Raw genomic sequence first — 17,805 nt, forward strand, 5'->3', positions numbered from 1 at the left:
ATTGATATCAGATGATATAATGTGCTATTCTCCCCAGGCATTGGCTGTGCACAATAAATCAAACTTCCACTAATAGTGCATCATATGGAGGCTGCTTGTTGCAAACACATCTTCTTCACTTGTCAAATGTAAAAGAACATTCCATAAACCCGTTACAAAGTATTCCAAAGGATGAAAGGCAACAGTTTAATTAGTACAGTTCAAACATCTTGCTGTCTGCATGGAGGTAGCATTGCAGTACTCTCTTATATTATGTTAGTCAATATCCTCAATTCCTCATTCATGGGCCTAGGCCCTTCACTCCTGGCTAGGCCCCTCCCCTGAAGAGGTGAGCACACCCAACTCACTCTCTCTCTCTTCTTGTCTTTATGCCAACTACACCCAGACTCCCTGGGTCCTGGCGACTCCCACACCTTAAAAGGCAGGGATTACCTCATGATCCCTCCCACTGGTAGGGGTAACAGTTAAAGGGGAAGTAACCCCTGTCTACATCAGTGTCTCTCTATACACTCCCTATGCCCTCCCTGACGTACAATTTGCACCCTCTTCTGCATCCCCAATGCACCTCACTCTGCACCCTCTGCATCCACCACTACCCTAATACACTGCACCCCCTGTAGTTCCAATATTTGGAAACTCTGAACCTCCTGCATCCTCAATAATCCAACACTTTGCATGTCCTGCATCCTTCACTACCCCACATTCTGCATTCTCTTCATTCCCAACTACTTCATATTCTGACCCCCCTGTGTACACCACTACCTCACATTCTGCATTCCTCAGTATCCCTCATTCTGCAACCCCTGCATCCTTCATTAACTTTTACACATTAACATTAACTTTTTCACCCCTTACACTTTTACAATCCCTATTACACCCCTCTCTGCACCCACTGTATCCCTCGCTAATCCCTCTGTACCCCATTGCACCTCACTCTGCACTATCCCACATCCCCCATTTACTCTTTCTATACCCCTTTTACACTTCACTCTGTGTCTCCTGCACCCACCTCTCTCTATTCCCACAATACACTTCACTCTGCACCCCCTGTATCCCCAATACATCACATTCTGAACCCCCTGCATCCCCCTAGAAAACCACATTCTGCACCCCCTCCATCTCTCACATATTGTATTCCCTGTGTTCCCACTGACCCTCTTTCTGCCCCCCCCCCCATCCCACTGCACTTCAATGACCCAGCTGCATCCCCCCACTACATTCACTGTACCTCTACTTTGTACGTCCTGCATGACCTTCCCTCTGCATCACCCATTTACCACACACTCTGTACTGCGTTATGTTGCCTATTATTGCACTCTGTATCCCCCTACTTCCCAATGTGCACCCTCATTACACTCTGTATCCCCTTGACACACAATTCAATCGCCTTTCATATCTTTGCTGTTCCCATCCCTGGGATTTGGGGTGAAGCCTCACCTGGAGGGGGGTGCTCCGCCTGAGCCTCTACTGCATTTATTGTCATGGAGCTCCATCTGTGCATGACTCACATCTCTGAATTTCCCAAGCTGCAAATGTCAGCCGGACATGTCCCCTCTGCTGGGTGAGGGGGATTCTGGGAGTTGCAGTTGAGAGGGATGAGGAGTGGAGAGAGGGTGGACCAGGGGATGGGAGGATGGAAGACCCATTGAGGTTGATTTACTAAAACTGGAGACTGCTATATCTGGTCCAGCTCTGCATAGAAACCAATCAGCTTACAGGTTTTTTTTTTGTCAAAGCCTAACTGAACAAGCTGAAGTTAGAAGCCGATTGCCTACCATGGACAGCTGCACCAAATTTTGCTCTCTTAAGTTTGAGAAAAGCAACCCCACTGGGTTAGCATCGGGGCCTGGACCTACTATAGAAGATTTGCCTGTACCCCCTATTGCTGGGCCTCCCTATGTCATTCCTTTGCCTCCAGTTTAGGATGCTGTGCTGAATAAACCAAAGACACCATGCTAAAGGTGCATGCTAAACATTAAAGGGAATTAAACAGAAATATATTAAAAATATTATTTTAAGTGATATTTTGTGGCTTAAAGTAAACCTATCATCAACATGAGCAATTCAAAATGAGTATATGATGAAAAATACATCATTAGAATTTACGTTAAATCAAAGCTGCATTTTTAAGAGATTAATAGATCCTGAGGTAAATGCAGCTGCAGTTATAAGCAAATAACAGCTTTTAGCCACAAAATAACTTACAGTGTCTACTGCTTTAAGAAAAAATGTGATAAGATATAATTCTGATGTAATCTTTTATTACCTATACTATATATGGAAGCAAAAACTACTATGAGTGTTACTACTGGTCACTTTTCAACACTCTATTTATGGGCTTCATGGGATGTGGAATTTTTACATAACTGTGAGCTGCCAATACTTATGTAGATCTTACCCCTTCAGGGGCCACTGAGAATATGCCCAGGTCTCCCTTACTTGTTCAAAAGCTTGGGCAGTCCCAGTCCTTGTAGCAACTTCTGGCATTAAATCCCTAAAGTACATGCACACCTGAAGTCTTAAGCCACAGTCCTAACAACAAAGTCCAAGGACAGCTGTCACCCATCAGCTCCTATGCAACATTCTTCTGTGATAAAAGGATCCCTCTTTATGTCAGCTTCCACAGATGATGCCCTGCAGCAAATATCTTTCAACCTGGATTCCTTCAAACCTTCAGCCAATCACATCCTGAGGTCTAACATCAGTTCTCCATCCCAGGGGCAGCAGCCGTAGGAAAAAGAACACTCTGAGCAAGCCTCCTAAACATTTATATTCCCCCTCAGCCACCTTCTGGGTGTCCCTCCCCTCTATAGCTATGATTAAGCACCAGACTATGGTCTGAAACACATCAGAGGTCATTGCTGCTGTACTTGATCTCCACATTGCTGTATGAGTTTTTTATACACAATAAAGGTGTTGCATCTGGAGTTTGGCCATCCAGGTCTTTTTTGCTTTACTTTTGGAGCTGACAGATCTCACATCATCGCCACCAGCTGTATGGAGACGTAGCAGGAAAACAAGCTCCAGCACTGAGGCCTGTCCTGCATTCTTCCTAGTTGCAATTAGAGTTACCCAGTGTCCTATAAACAAAATATATTGTCTTTAACCATGTTTGCTGTACCACGTGTTAGCAGTAATGTGGACCTTGCTTCTGACTGCTTTGCCCAACAATGCCAAATGATTGTCTTGCATGTGATGGTACAGAGCTGGAATGGCCCTAGGAGCAAAGAAATAGCGACTGGGAACCTGCCATTGTGATACAGCACATTCTGTAAATTCATGGAAGGGGGCAGAATCCCCCCAAGGGAAAGGCATGAGTTGTAAAGCCAGCAAGTTGGACAAGCTTTAATTTAGATATTGGGCATGTGGGTGGCAGTGAGTGTTTTTTTTCTTTTTTGCTGCAGCAGCTAGGTCAGAGAAAATTGTCTGCTATACTCTACAGCTGGTGGTGTGCTGCTGGCAGACTTGTTGCAAGGACCTGTGACACCCATTGTTATACCATCATCCCTGTCAGTGGAGGCTGCTGAGATGTCATCTTCATGAGATATATTGGGGGTAGAGATGTAAGGGAGGAGTAAGGAGTAGAAGTGTGTCCCTTTTGTGTGGCTTTCAGGTGCTCTTGACAACAAGCTGAGTGGTGGAAGGTAAATGCCTTTGCAAGCATGTGGTACCCAAATGGCTGGAGGACATGTCCTCTGGGGGACATCCTGCCTCGTTGAGGTTGTGGCTACCCCTCACTTTCCTCTTCTGCTCTATCAGATACCCAAGTCGAGTCAGTGACCTCATCATCATCATCATCATCCCCATCCTCATCATCACTGTAGCCAACTTGGTAATATATATATATATATATATATATATATATATATATATATATATCTTCAATGTGAACTATCAATACATTACTGGATCAGCTTCAGATGACGCCCAGTAGGAGGGGCGAAAAGCATCAAGCAGGAATCTAGCTTCAGACGTCATTTCTGGTCGGTGGAGCGCACCGTCATTTCTGGTATAGTAGTGAACCGCACGCTGAGAAGTCGCTCTCCCATTATACGGCTAAGCGCATTTCTATCATCAGATATAAGTGTATTACTTTTGCTTTTTATCCTTAATAAATGGTTTTACGCTATGGAGGCTCTTCTGTGATCATATTTGGGTATCGAAGATTCCAGGAATCACAGGAGATAAAGCCATTCCCCACTGTCTGAGTCCACTGGGAAAATTCTTGTTCCAGCATCCACTAAGTGGCAAAGCAAAGTCTCTGAATATACAATTGATCTTCCCATTGTTTGGTGAATGGGGACACAAGAGGGGAGCACGGAGTGGTCTGCACTATTAAGTATTCAAGCACGAGCACTTTTATAAAGATCATCTATTTTTCAGCTGTTTTAAGAGCACAAGCACTTTATGCATAAGGACTTTATCTGACCAAATCCAAAAGACTTTTTTCAGTTGTTTCATGTATTTGCACTTCAGTTCAATGATATAGCACCGCCACTTTAATTTATTCATATTTATGTATTATTATATAGTAATGTATTGTTAATGCACATTGAAGATTTGTCGTATATATATATATATATTTATTTATTTGGTCACTAGAGCAGCGCTGATAGCTTCATAATTTTTTAATCAAGGTTCACATTACCTATATTACCTATATCAGCAGCAGCCTATGATAGAGTATTAAGCTATTCTTAATTAGTGCTATAGGAAGAGCAGCGCTGATACATCTCTCGCAACTTGGTAATACGCTGCGGCTAAGGGAACATGACTGCCAATTTGTTGTTTATCAGTGTTCTCCCCTCTATGTAGGCTCATGTTACTCCCTTACTCAACCTCAGAACCAACATCATTATTGAGTAATGCATGTGCATCCTCAAGAAACAAGTAGATGATGCAGTGTTCAAATAATTCAGCTGACTCCTCTGTGCATGATGGTGGGGCTATGGCAGAAGTAGCTATGGACAAGGAGGCTGCTCTGACCAGTGGCGGCCGGTCTATAGGGGGAGCAGGGGTGCCGCCCCCCCAATCAGCATCTATCAGCATCTTCATGTAAAAAAAAAAATCCATTTAAAGCCCACTAGGGGCGCCGGACCTATTGAAGTCTATGGGGGGTGGGGTTTGGCACCCCACGTGCTGCCAGGCAGAGGTTCCGATTGGCAGCCATTGTGGGTGTCATCGGGGCGCAGAGCAATGCGCCCCGATACTCCCACTTCTACACTCCTAGTCCTGTGATTGGTCCAGACTCCAGCCTGGACCAATCATTCAGGACTCCCGTCTGACGTCGTCGTGGGGGGCGGTGCGTGCGTCAGTCACTCTGACGCACTCACCTTCCCGGTTCCCGCCCGCCGTCAGACTCAGCGAGGAGGAGCAGCCGCGAGACGTCTCAGCCAGGTGCAGGTAGGTGAAGAAGCCGCCCGCTACTTGTACAGTCTCCTCTCCCGCCGGCTGCCACTGAATTCTTGGATCCCTCGAGACCGCTGGTCACGGAGCTCCTAGGCAGCAGGTGACAGGTCCTTACAGCGCCATCGCCACTCGCCAGGCCACCGCGGCTTCTTCCCTTACCTGCTCCTCCTCGCTGAGTCTGACGGCGGGCGGGAAGTCACTTCACGCCCGCCGTCAGACTCAGCGAGGAGGAGCAGGTAATGTAAGAAGCCGCGGTGGCCTGGCGATGGCGCTGTAAGGACCTGTCACCTGCTGCCTAGGAGCTCCGTGACCAGCGGTCTCGAGGGATCCAAGATGGCGCCGCGCCCGTCCACCTCTGGAGCCACTGAAACTGGGTCCCACTCCCAGCCAGCATACGGTACGCACCTCTCCCTCCTCCCCGGGGCCCCCTTCCCCGGAACTGCCGCTAGCTGACTCCCTTGCAGCCACATCCAGCCAGCCGCCTCATCCACTGCATTTATGGAGACATGCTGGTCACTGCATTTATGGGGACATGCTGGTCACTGCATTGATGGTGACATGCTGGTCACTGCATTGATGGGGACATGCTGGTCACTGCATTTATGGAGACATGCTGGTCACTGCATTGATGGGGACATGCTGGTCACTGCATTGATGGGGACATGCTGGTCACTGCATTTATGGGGACATGCTGGTCACTGCATTTATGGGGACATGATGGTCACTGCATTTATGGAGACATGCTGGTCACTGCATTTATGGGGACATGCTGGTCACTGCATTTATGGGGACATGCTGGTCACTGGCACTGCATTGATGGGGACATGCTGGTCACTGCATTGATGGAGACATGCTGGTCACTGCATTGATGGGGGCATGCTGTAGTAACTGCATTGAATGGGGGCACGCTGTAGTAACTCTGCATTGAAGGGGGGCACACTATGCTTTGATTACTGAAGGCCCCTTTCACACTTTTGTGACCTTAAAGTCACGCAATTTTTTGCCGCGTTTTTTGCCACAAAGCAATGCCTATTCGATTTTTTCTGTTTGCGCCTCCCCAAAAATTTTGAGCACCAGCCGCCACTGGCTTTGACACTTGTGGTTGACTGCAAACTAATGTCAGCTTGGGTGATAGAGGATGAGGAGGGTTTAGTAAGCCAGTCCACCACCTGCTCTGCATGCTGTGGCTGGATAGCACGGGTAGCACCACTAAACAGAGACAAATGTCCCTGAGGATAGACCATGTCCACCTTTGCCTGTGGACAAAGGCGCTGCTGGCCCCCTCACAGTGGCATGGGAACGTCTGCCTCTCCCTATTGGCTTTCCAGACATGATAGGGGGGGCTTATTACCCAAATCTAGTAGATAGTAGGAAATGGGTGATTGGATGCACTTTATTGAATGAAAAGTGGTGTTTGTTGCACTTTAAATTGAGGACTGCCACTGACAGAAATTGAAAAACTATAAAAAATACAAATAAAAAAGGAGGAACACCAGTGTCGCTGTAAGAAAAGCTGTGGCTGACAATTTAAAAAAAAGGGGGCAGGCAGAGGACAAAAAAAGACTCAGCAACCAAAAAAAATTAAATGATATGTATGCAGCACTGTTAAGCACTACACTCACACTACACTATACTCACAGTACACTGACACACTATACTCGCACTTCACTAACACTACACTGACACACTACACTAACCCTACACTATACTCACAGTACACTAACACTACACTGACACTCTACACTCACACTACACTATACTCACACTACACTAACACTACACTCACACTCAGAGTCACACTAACAAACAAACTAGATATCACTGAGCCTATCTCCAACAACACACTGCAAAAGATTCCTGTTGGAAGGAACTTTTTATAGTGTGGGGTGGGACTATGAGCACTGAGCCATGATTGGGCAATGTCAATTTGAATTTGTCCATTTAGGGCTCTGAAAGTGATCTGTGCCCTGATTGGACAAAGCCTTGCACCTGACCAGCAGTCAGGTCTATTGCTTCATCCAATTAGGGCCCTAAAATGCACTGTGCAGCATGCAGTGCATTGTGGGGAGCTGAGCAGGCGAACATTCTGCCGAGCGCCCTGAAAATTTGGGTGTTTGCCAAACATGATCAATAAATCAATAGAATCGTTCTGAATATTTTTTTGCAATTTTCTTAATACAATTGCTTTTTCCTGTGGACTGATAGTTGTTTCTTGTTTTGCTTTGTGAATCATTAATTTGACTGTCGGCCTGAAATGTTTTTTTTTTCGCAAATACAATGACATCATGTCTTACTTAAGTTTTGCACCAGAGTCAGATACTTTATGTCTAGTATCTGCCAGGGTATGGTTGGAAGTCCCTTTGGTTGCAAAACAAAACCATATCCATCAAGCCTGTAACAGAACATGAGTTTAAAATTATATTATTCAATTATAGCAAACCTGTCACAAAATTGGGCAATTTAAACTGATGAAAACAATACAACAAAGGCAGAGATTACTGTAAATTAAAATTGTATGTAAATGTGATCAGTAGATTCAGAGTTTTAGGTCTCTTTAGTAGCTATAGGCCTACTAAGTATGACCTATAAAGCGTCTGCTAAATTCCTAATGTGTAACCTGTACATCCTTGTCCTCCTACTCTGCTACAGTGGTTCTGCCATTCTAATTGGTGAGACCAAGCTGTCATTTTACAATAGAAAAGTGCAGCGCTTAAAAGGTTAAAAACAGATCAATGGATAAACCAGAGTCTAAAATTAGCACAATCAATGTCTAAAATGTATGAGGGTGATAAAAAGTCCAATAGGAAATCCAATGAAGGTGCTCAGTGCTGTAATGGCACACAGGAAAAAAAAGGTGCTTTCAATCTGTGTAATCCTCCACCAGAGATACAAGCCTCTCACCTGAGGGCTGTGGTAAAACAGCCTCAAACAAATTCCAGCAATAATAATCTCCTGTTCAGGACAGCGGTTTCTAAGGACATCCCTCCGTCTCAGATAATCACAATGATCACTGTCCGCTGCCCGCCGGGAAGGTGCGGGATCCGCTGTCACAGAGACCACCTGAGGGACATTCCTGCAACTCATGTAAACAGAGGCGGGTTGCAGGACCTAAAGGACCTGGTCCAAAGTTCTCTGGAGTGAAAAAAAGAGTGCAAAGTTCAGAGGTCAACTAGAGATATTTTTGTAGGATGCCTCTGACACATCTCTCTAATAACAGTGCGTAATTTAATGAAGAACTAACGTATCTTTTTTTTTTGTGTACAATTTTAAGTTAACAATGCATACTTAAAAATCTGCTTTATTTTTTGTATTATTTATATTTTGTTGTATTCACATGTCCTATTGTATAGTTTGTTCATCAGCATTAGTGGGAGGTGATACAATGTTACTACTGTCCAAGGGAGTGATGCAATCATTCTCCTATGAGAAGGTCTCTAACCATACCCAACCCTCCCTCTCTCCTGTTGACACAGGATTCGCATTAAAGGGATTGTAAAGGCATTCTCCGCATTAAGATAAAAAAACCTTCTGTGAGCAGCCGCCACATAATACTTACCTGAGCCTGTCTATAATCCAGCGATGTTGCAGGAGTGTCTAAGCTGTGTGGGACTCCTCTCCTCATTGGCTAAGACAGCAGCGAGTCGTGATCGGCTCCCACTGATGTCAATCAAAATCATTCAGCCAGTAGACCCTCGACAACCGATGGGTTGTCACTACCCCTCCATTGACCATTCACTCAGGTATCCCGAAAGTTAACTGCTCCTGACTGGGTCTCACTCATATTTGGTGTTTGCCCCCTGTTCCCTGATACAGTGAGTTCCCCGCAGGGGGTATCGGGCTACAGGGAGCACCACTGACACATACATTCAGCTTATGCCCCCAGGTTCCCCATAATCAAGCGGATGCCATCGAAGTTCTTGACTATATGATATTCCATCCCTCCCTAAAATCCTAGTACAGGCATTTGTGCCTCCTCAGGCCTGATTATGGGTATAGTTAGACAGTTCTACGCAGATTTGTATGTTACATCGTTTCTAACTGTATGATGTTGCTCTGGTCTGTACATCCCCCGGTTCTGTTTGTTTTCTTTCTGTAATACCAGTTATGTTTTCTATGTACTCTGTTTCATTTCAATAAAATATTTTGACAAAAAAAAAAAATCATTCAGCCAATCAGAAAAGAGAGTGGGTGGGCCGGGTCATGACTCCATGTCTGAATGGACATACGGCGCTGTGACTTGGCTTGGGTGCCCCCATAGCAAACTGCTTGCTGTGGGGGCACTCATCAGGAGGGTGGAGCCAGGAGGGCCGAAGAGAGACCCGAGAAGAGGAGGATCCGGGCTGCTCTATGCAAAACCAACTGCATAGAGCAGGTAAGTATAATGTTTGTTATTTAAAAGAAAAAAAATGAGACTTTACAATCTCTTTAAGGCTTAATATGAGGCTCTAAACTATCTTTTCTGAGCAGAGTAAGCTGTTTTTTTGCTTTCTCTGGATTCTGTAAACCTGCATTGAGGCCCAGAGCTTGAAGGTTTTGGGTGGGACGGAACCTTCAATCCTGTGTCTGGATTTTACTTGATGCCTGCAGCCTGTGTGAGTACACAGGTGTACAGGGTTGTTATATACTCAAGCCTGGGGATAGCTCAGAGCTTCCAGTTTGTGAACAGCTCCCATATTGAAGACAGGAGGTCTCACCCAGGGGTCAGAGGAGCCACAGCCAGGAGTTCGGGGACAGGAGGTCTCACACAGGGGTCAAAGGTGCCCTTGCAAGTAGCCAGGAGAGAGGAGGTTTCATCCCAGGAGCCAGGTCAGCTCCTATCAGGGTGTCTGGAATACCCCTATCCAGAGGCCAGGAGTGGGCCATGCAGCAGGGCGTTGAAACTAAAGGCTGAGGTTGAGAGAACCAGGATATCTGGGCAACAGAGAGACTAGTAAGAGCAGCAGTGATGACAAGAGAGCCAGGTGGCTCGTCATTTTCAGTTAAGTGTTGATGTGTAGAAACCCCTGCGTGGGCAACTGGTTTTCTTTGTTAACTGTGTTTTTCTTTTTAATAAAAGTGGGCTGCTATGCCCTAAAATAGTTGGGACTGGCACAATACATTGAAAAAGCAACTACCACATGAGCATAATCACCCAAAACACCACAGTAGCTGTCGGTCAAATGAGAAAAGAGAATATGGGACAAGGCTGGGGGGAGCCACAGTGTTCTGTACTGTGAAAGTCTATGCCACTTATAAAAATACAGACCCCCATAGTTTTGCAATTTCAGACTGTTTTGATGAAAAAATAAATAAAAATTAGTTTTGTTTAAAAGCAACCTCACAAGTACAAAAAAGTTTTTTTTTTTTAATAAATGTATTTTATATATCTCATCTTGTTAACCCAAGTGTGCTCTTACTAGCATTTTTATCTCTTCTTTCCCATTATTCCCCATTATTATTTTTAAGCTTCATTTACACAAGCATGCTTTTGCGTATACACGTGCAAAGGGCCACATTCATGTCTTTTCATGCTGTGTCCGTGCAGCCGCTGCAGATGTCTATGATTGGGGAAATGCACCCACACTTGCACGGATGTCAAATTGGAAGCAGTGGCTGTACCTGTGCAGGCGCTGCTCCCAATAGTCATGAATAGGATGGCCTGCTCACAGATGCATGGAACACCTATACATCTTGTGCGTGCAGCTCTTCACACTGGTATACGCAAAAGCGTGCTCTTGTAAATGAGGCCTAAAAAAACAAATAAAAAAAAAATGAAGGAAAAGAGGAGAGAAAAATGTTCGAATAGCTGGCTTGGGTTAACAAGATTAAATCTGAAACAGCTTTTATTTAAAAAAAAAAAACAAAAACAAATCTTTTTTGCACTTTTTGTATGCCCGTGTGAACAGGGTCTTAGATGACTTTCAAAAGTTTTTTTTTTTTTTCAACATTAACCACTTAAGCCCCGGAAGATTTTACCCCCTTCCTGACCAGGGCCTATCTTGCAATTCGGCACTGCGTGACTTTAACAGACAATTGCGCGGTCGTGCGACGCTGTACCCAAATGAAATTGATGTCCTTTTTTTCAAACAAACAGAGCTTTCTTTTGGTGGTATTTGATCACCTGTGCGATTTTTTGATCATGCGCTATAAACAAAAAAAGAGCGTCAATTTTGCAAAAATAACAATATTTTCCACATTTTTTTATATGAAATTCAAAATTTTTTAACATTTTAGGCCAATTTGTTTTATGCTACATATGTTTGGTAAAAAAAATTGCAAAAAGTGTATTTTGATTGGATAGCGCAAAAGTTATTGCGTTTACTAACTAAGGGAAAGAATTTTGTCATTTTTATTGTTTTTTTTTTTTAACGAGTAACGGCGATGATCTGCGATTTTTTTTGAGGGACTGCGACATTGCGGCGGACAGATCGGACCCTTGACTGACATTTTTGACACTTTTGGGGGTACCAGTGACATTACTACAGTAATCAGTGCTATACACATGCACTGTTACTGTAAAAATGACACTGGCAGTGAAGGGGTTAACTTTATTTGAGAGGGAGGGGTTATGTGTGTCCCTAGGGGCGTGATTCTAACTGTGATTGGATGTGGCTGTGTGTTTAACAGCACAGATCTACGGTCCTACATAGCAGGACTGTATGATCTGTGCTGTTACACAGGGAAGAATGACAGGCGGCTTTGTTTACATTAGCCGCCTGCCTTTCTCCCGCTGTAACCGACGATCCCGAGTGACCGGCGGAGATCGGGCCCTCTGGTCATTCGCGCGGGAAGGGGGGTCCGTGAGCGAGCGGGAGCGCGCCTCCGGTGGCACGCGCTCGCTCCCTAGACCCTCACAGGCTAGCAACGTAGATCTACGTCGCTTTGCCTGTGAGGGGCTGACTGCCGACGTGAATCGTTGTTATGCAGTCGGCAAGTGGTTAATATGTACATTTTTTTCTTTTGGGTCCTTTTTGTAGAATAATTTTAGCAACATTACAAATAAGAAAAATATAGAATAAAATAATCTACAGTGGCACTAGTTTAACAACTATCACAGGTCAAACCAGAGAATATTTCTGTGTTTTGTCTGTTTGCTGGTAGATTGCACATATAATAAAATATTTTTGCAAGACAAGATTGCCAAATTAATGCCTTGATTGTCCATAATAAAGGATATATTACTTTGCTCATTACAAAGTTATCACCAGATAAACAGGACAATAGTGCAAGTCTAAAAATTGGCCTGGTCCAAAGGTATTGGGGGAAAACCTACTGAGAGATATTAGGAGGCTGCTTCAGTGTTGATATGTGCAGATCATGTTCTCACATGCTGCATACCTTTCTCAGGTCAGTGATTTATAAAGTACAGTGAGTTATAAAGCCTTTTTTGATCAGCAAAACAGCCAGGCAAGTGGCATGTCTATAAGGAGGTCAGAAATAGTCACAGATCAAATTTTCAGCTAGTGAATGCCAAGGAAAGCCAAAGCTCCCAATCAGTACGCTTACTTTGGTTCAGCGACTTTAAATACTGAAGCCTTTGGATTGACATAATAGCCAAGCATTTAGTGGTCTTCTCAATAAGAGTTCAGTAAAGGCAGCTTGTCTTCTTTTCATTACAGGTTTCCTTATTAGAGCCTGACTCTAGCCTTGGGATCCCCCTCTCTCCACATTGGAGCCACCACCTAACCCTTTTAAAAAAGCAAAGCTGTATACAAACTTTTTTTTACCGGACAAATTATATCACAATTTTTCTTTATGGCAAAGATACACAATTGCAGTAAAAGTGGATATTTGTATTTTGCGTCAGATGTTTATAGCTCTGAGTCTACACTATATTACCAAAAGTATTGGGACGCCTGCCTTTACATGCACATGTACATTAATGGCATCCCAGTCTTAGTCCGTAGGGTTCAATATTGAGTTGGCCCACACTTTGCAACTATAACAACTTCAAATCTTCTGGGAAGGCTGTCCACAAGGTTTAGGAGTGTGTCTATGGGAATGTTTGACCATTCTTCCAGAAGCGCATTTGTGAGGTCAGGTACTGATGTGGATGAGAAGGCTTGGCTCGTAGTCTCTGCTCTAATTCATCCCAAAGGATTTCTTTCGGGTTGGGGTCAGGACTCTGTGCAGGCCAGTTAAGTTCCTCCACCCCAATCTTGCTCATGTCTTTATGGATCATACTTTGTGCACTGGTACAAATCATCTGGTGGAGGGGGGGTTATGGTGTGGGGTTGTTTTTTAGGGATTGGGCTTGGCCCCTTAGGTCAGGCACTCATGTTGAATGAGAAGGTCTGGCTCGCAGTCTCCGCTCTAATTCATCACAAAGGTGTTCTATCGGGTTGAGGTCAGGACTCTCTTCAGTCAAGTTCCTCCACCCCAAACTCGCTCATCCATGTCTTTATGAACCTTGCTGTATGCTCTATTGTGCAGTTATATTGGAACAGGAAGGGGTCATCCCCAAACTGTTTCCACAAAGTTGGGAGCATGAAATTGTCCAAAATGTCTTGGTATGCTGACTCCTTAAGAGCTCCCTTTACTGGAACTAAGGGGCCAAGTCCAACCCCTGAAAAACAACCCCACACCATAATCCCCCTCCACCAAATGATTTGGACCAGTGCACATAGCAAGGTCCATAAAGACATGGATGAGCAAGTTTGGGGTAGAGGAACATGACTGGCCTGTACAGATTCCTGACCTCAACCCAACAGAACACCTTTGGTATAAATTAGAGCAGAGGCTGCGAGCCAGGTCTTCTTGTCCAACATCAGTGCCTGACCTCACAAATGGAAGAACGGTCAAACATTCCCATAGACACACTCCTAAACCTTGCAGACAGCCTTCCCAGAAGAGTTGAAGCTGTTGAAGCAGCAAAGGGTGCGCCAACTCAATATTGAACCCTACGGACTAAGGCTGGGATGCCGTTAAAGTTCATGTGTGTGTAAAGGCAGGCGTCCCAATACTTTTTACAATAGAGTGTATGTGTTTTTTGGACTTTGGTTAGTCATTTAGACAAACTGTCAGACGAGGTTCATGGGATGCTATCATGCATGCAGAACCTGGGAAGCCATCTTACCAGTACAAAGTGTGATTGGGGTAGCTAGTGATCAAAACTAATAGTAATCGGCTTTCTGAATGTCCCTATGAATGCATAGAAAGTGAGGAGATGACCTTATATGAGGTGGTCATTTCCAATTGGTGTCAGCCTGAAGGTGGCGTTTTCAAGCATGACTTTCATTATTATGATTATTTATATCACACCGGTTGATTATTGGACTTCACAGGCTTGAATTTGCATATTCCTTAGAATGATACTTATGTTTTTTTATGCTGTATAGGTATTTTTTTTATTATTTTTGTTTCAGGTGTGCTGCTCACAGGGTTGATATTGTTACGCCAAAAGAGAAGCTTTCACCCAACTTTTAACCAAGATTCAAATATTTTCACATATGATTTAGTTTGATAATCTCGGGTACAAGTTGAGTGAATTTCCTTTAAAGCATTGATAAATAGACCCTAATGTCTACTTTAGAACTAGGCTAAAATTCTTATCAGGTAGTTTTTTGCTGCCTTTGACCCAGTTAGGAAACGTACCTTCACTTCCTATCCTGGAAATGCAACAGGAAATGAAAGAAATTCTCTTCAAAGTGAATGGAATCCCTATCTTAGAGAGTTTTCACAGAAACTTTTGGGAGGAGTTTTCCTTACCTCTTGCCCTGTTGACAACAACAATATATATATATATTTTTTTTTTTATCACTTTCTGTCACAGAAACAAAGATCACAAAGACAAATAAAGGGGTAAATCTCCCCAACAGGTCCACAAACAGTAAGAAAAACTTGACAAAGGGGTCTAACCCTTTCCTACTCTATTCAAACCTATAACAAAATGCCCTTGAACTTTAATCTTAAAGTGATTGTAAAGATTTTATTTTATTTTTTATTAAAAATAACAAACATGTTATACTTATGTGCCCTGTGAAAGAATTTTGCATAGAGCAGCCCCGATCCTCCTCTTCTGGGGTGCCCTGTGGGTGCTCCTGGCTCCTCCCCATCATTGGGTGCCCCACAGAGAGCCGCTTTTCATGGGGGCACTTGGCAGGTGCGCTCCTGAGTCCATTGACACGGACAGTGGGATTTGTCCCCGCCCTCCGCTCCCGTGTCACTGGATTTGATTGACAGTAACGGGAGCCAATGGCTCCTGCTGCTATAAATCTATTCAATGAGGACAGAGACATCGGCTGGACCCTCTGGGCTTTTGCATATTGCTGGAATGGATGGGCTCAGGTAAGAAGAGGGGGGAGGGGGCACAGAAGCTTTTTCACCTTTATGCATAGAATGCATTAAGGTGAAAAACCTTGAGACTTTACAATCCCTTTAAACTGTGTCAGCTTTGTGACATTGCTATCCATGTTTTTTTTGGATAGCACAGGCTTTCTGATTTTATCCAAACAAGAACAGTATTTAAAGTATAAGTAAAATCTTTTTTTTTTTTTTAGTTTTGGATTGAGTGGAGAGGGATTTGAACACCTGTTAGTTATTTCTGTCTATGCCACCATTAAGGAGATTCACCCTCTCTATTTGTCCTGTTTACCTTTATCATTGAAAGTGAAAGCAAAAGAAAATCCCAAGTTTTGAGTTGTCTCCAAAAAAGTAATAGAAAGGAAATCTTCCAATAGGGACACTAGTTCTGGTGACCTGGGGGTCCCCAAGGAATTCCCTAATTTGCAGGGATTTCTTCTCACTTCCTGCTTGGCTATGGGACAGGAAGTGAAGGGAAATCTTCACAATATGATACAGATAGCGGAAAGAATCTAACAGGGATTATAATCCTTCCTCACTCTATCCAAAATGGAGAAAGAAAATTGCCAATAGTTCTACTTTAAGCACTTCCAAATTGTTTACACAGGCTCCCACTTTCAAACCTCTAGTCCGAAGAACAATTTAGGAACCATTTAAAAAGCCTTCAACAAGCTTGACAAAGCTTTCTTGAAGTCCTCTTCAGCTGCAGCCTGGAAGTGTTTAAAATACTGTAGATTTAAATGGGAGTGATGGCTATCACTTTAAACAAGCTGTAGGCCCCTTTCACACCTGTGGACCAGTCAGATCCGCTTGTCAGTTTTTCAGGCGGATCTGAACGGATGCCCCATGCATCTCTATGGGGCAGCGGATGTCAGCGGAGACATGTCCACTGACACCCGCTGCCATCCTGTCCGTCAAATCTGGATGGATGGATGGAGACCCTATTTTCCATCCGTCTGGCGGATGGGATCGGATGAGAACAGACAGGCGGTCCGTTCTCATCCGATTCCCCCATAGAGAACAGTGGGGACCTGACAGCTCACGGAGGCGGAGCTGCCATCCGAACCGATCCTGTCCGTCAAATCTGGATGGATGGAAACCCTATTTTCCATCCGTCTGGCGGATGGGATCGGATGAGAATGGACAGGCGGTCCGTTCTCATCCGATTCCCTCATAGAGAACAGTGGGGACCTGACAGCTCCGTCTCCGCACACAGAGCGGAGACACAGCTGCCATCCGCCTGCTTAGCGGAGGATCAGCGGATCGACCCCCCCGCTGAGAAAAACGGGGTCCGCCGATGGAGCGGATAGTGTGAAAGGGGCCTTTAGCTGACTTTTAACAAGCTTTAGCAATGCTTGCAGCTTGCCAAAAAACAGTCGAAGCCTGTTAACAGCTTTGTAAATGCTTGCTGTACACATTGCTCTTCAAAAGGCATTTACAAGTTGAAGTCTGTTTGAATTAGGCCTAAAGGGCTTCATGAAATGTATTTGAAGCATAAGAGCTGGCTAAATCTAATAATCTTCAGACATGTGTTAACCATCTAATAATATAAAATACCTATGTGTGGGAAACCTTTGAGGTTTTTTTTAAAGGGATTGTTGTGTTACAAGGTGTATTTATAGCTGCTTAAACTTCTTTTTTATATATATATTTTTTAAACAGTATTACAAAAAAAGCTAGTATTACAGAAAAATTGCTTATTCTCAAGAAACAGATGTAGGTGGTAGCTTGTACCTAATTAATGTTCCCACAGCTATCAGTAATTAACAAGTATGTAATCACTTACACGGCAGCACAATAGCTCCATCTCATCCAGCAGTATTTTATGAGATGAAAAGCATGATCTATTTGCCAAGATAAGCATGCCTGAATTGCAATATTCATTCATTTCTGGAAGGATTCATCATGAGCACAATAAGGAAAGCTCTTCCCCAACAATTCTACTGCCATGTACATTTGGTATGTGTGTGGTCAAGCCTCACCCAGAATTTTTCATTGCAGTTTTGGATAGAACACTGAAATATCAAGACGTACTAGAAGTGTAATACATTGGGAGACAAAATAAAACTAGTTAATGTTCTTCGCTATATAGACGAACAAACATTTAACAGCAAA

The sequence above is a fragment of the Pelophylax lessonae genome, assembly GCF_965119305.1.
Source record: "Pelophylax lessonae genome assembly, chromosome: 5".
NCBI lineage: Eukaryota > Metazoa > Chordata > Amphibia > Anura > Ranidae > Pelophylax > Pelophylax lessonae.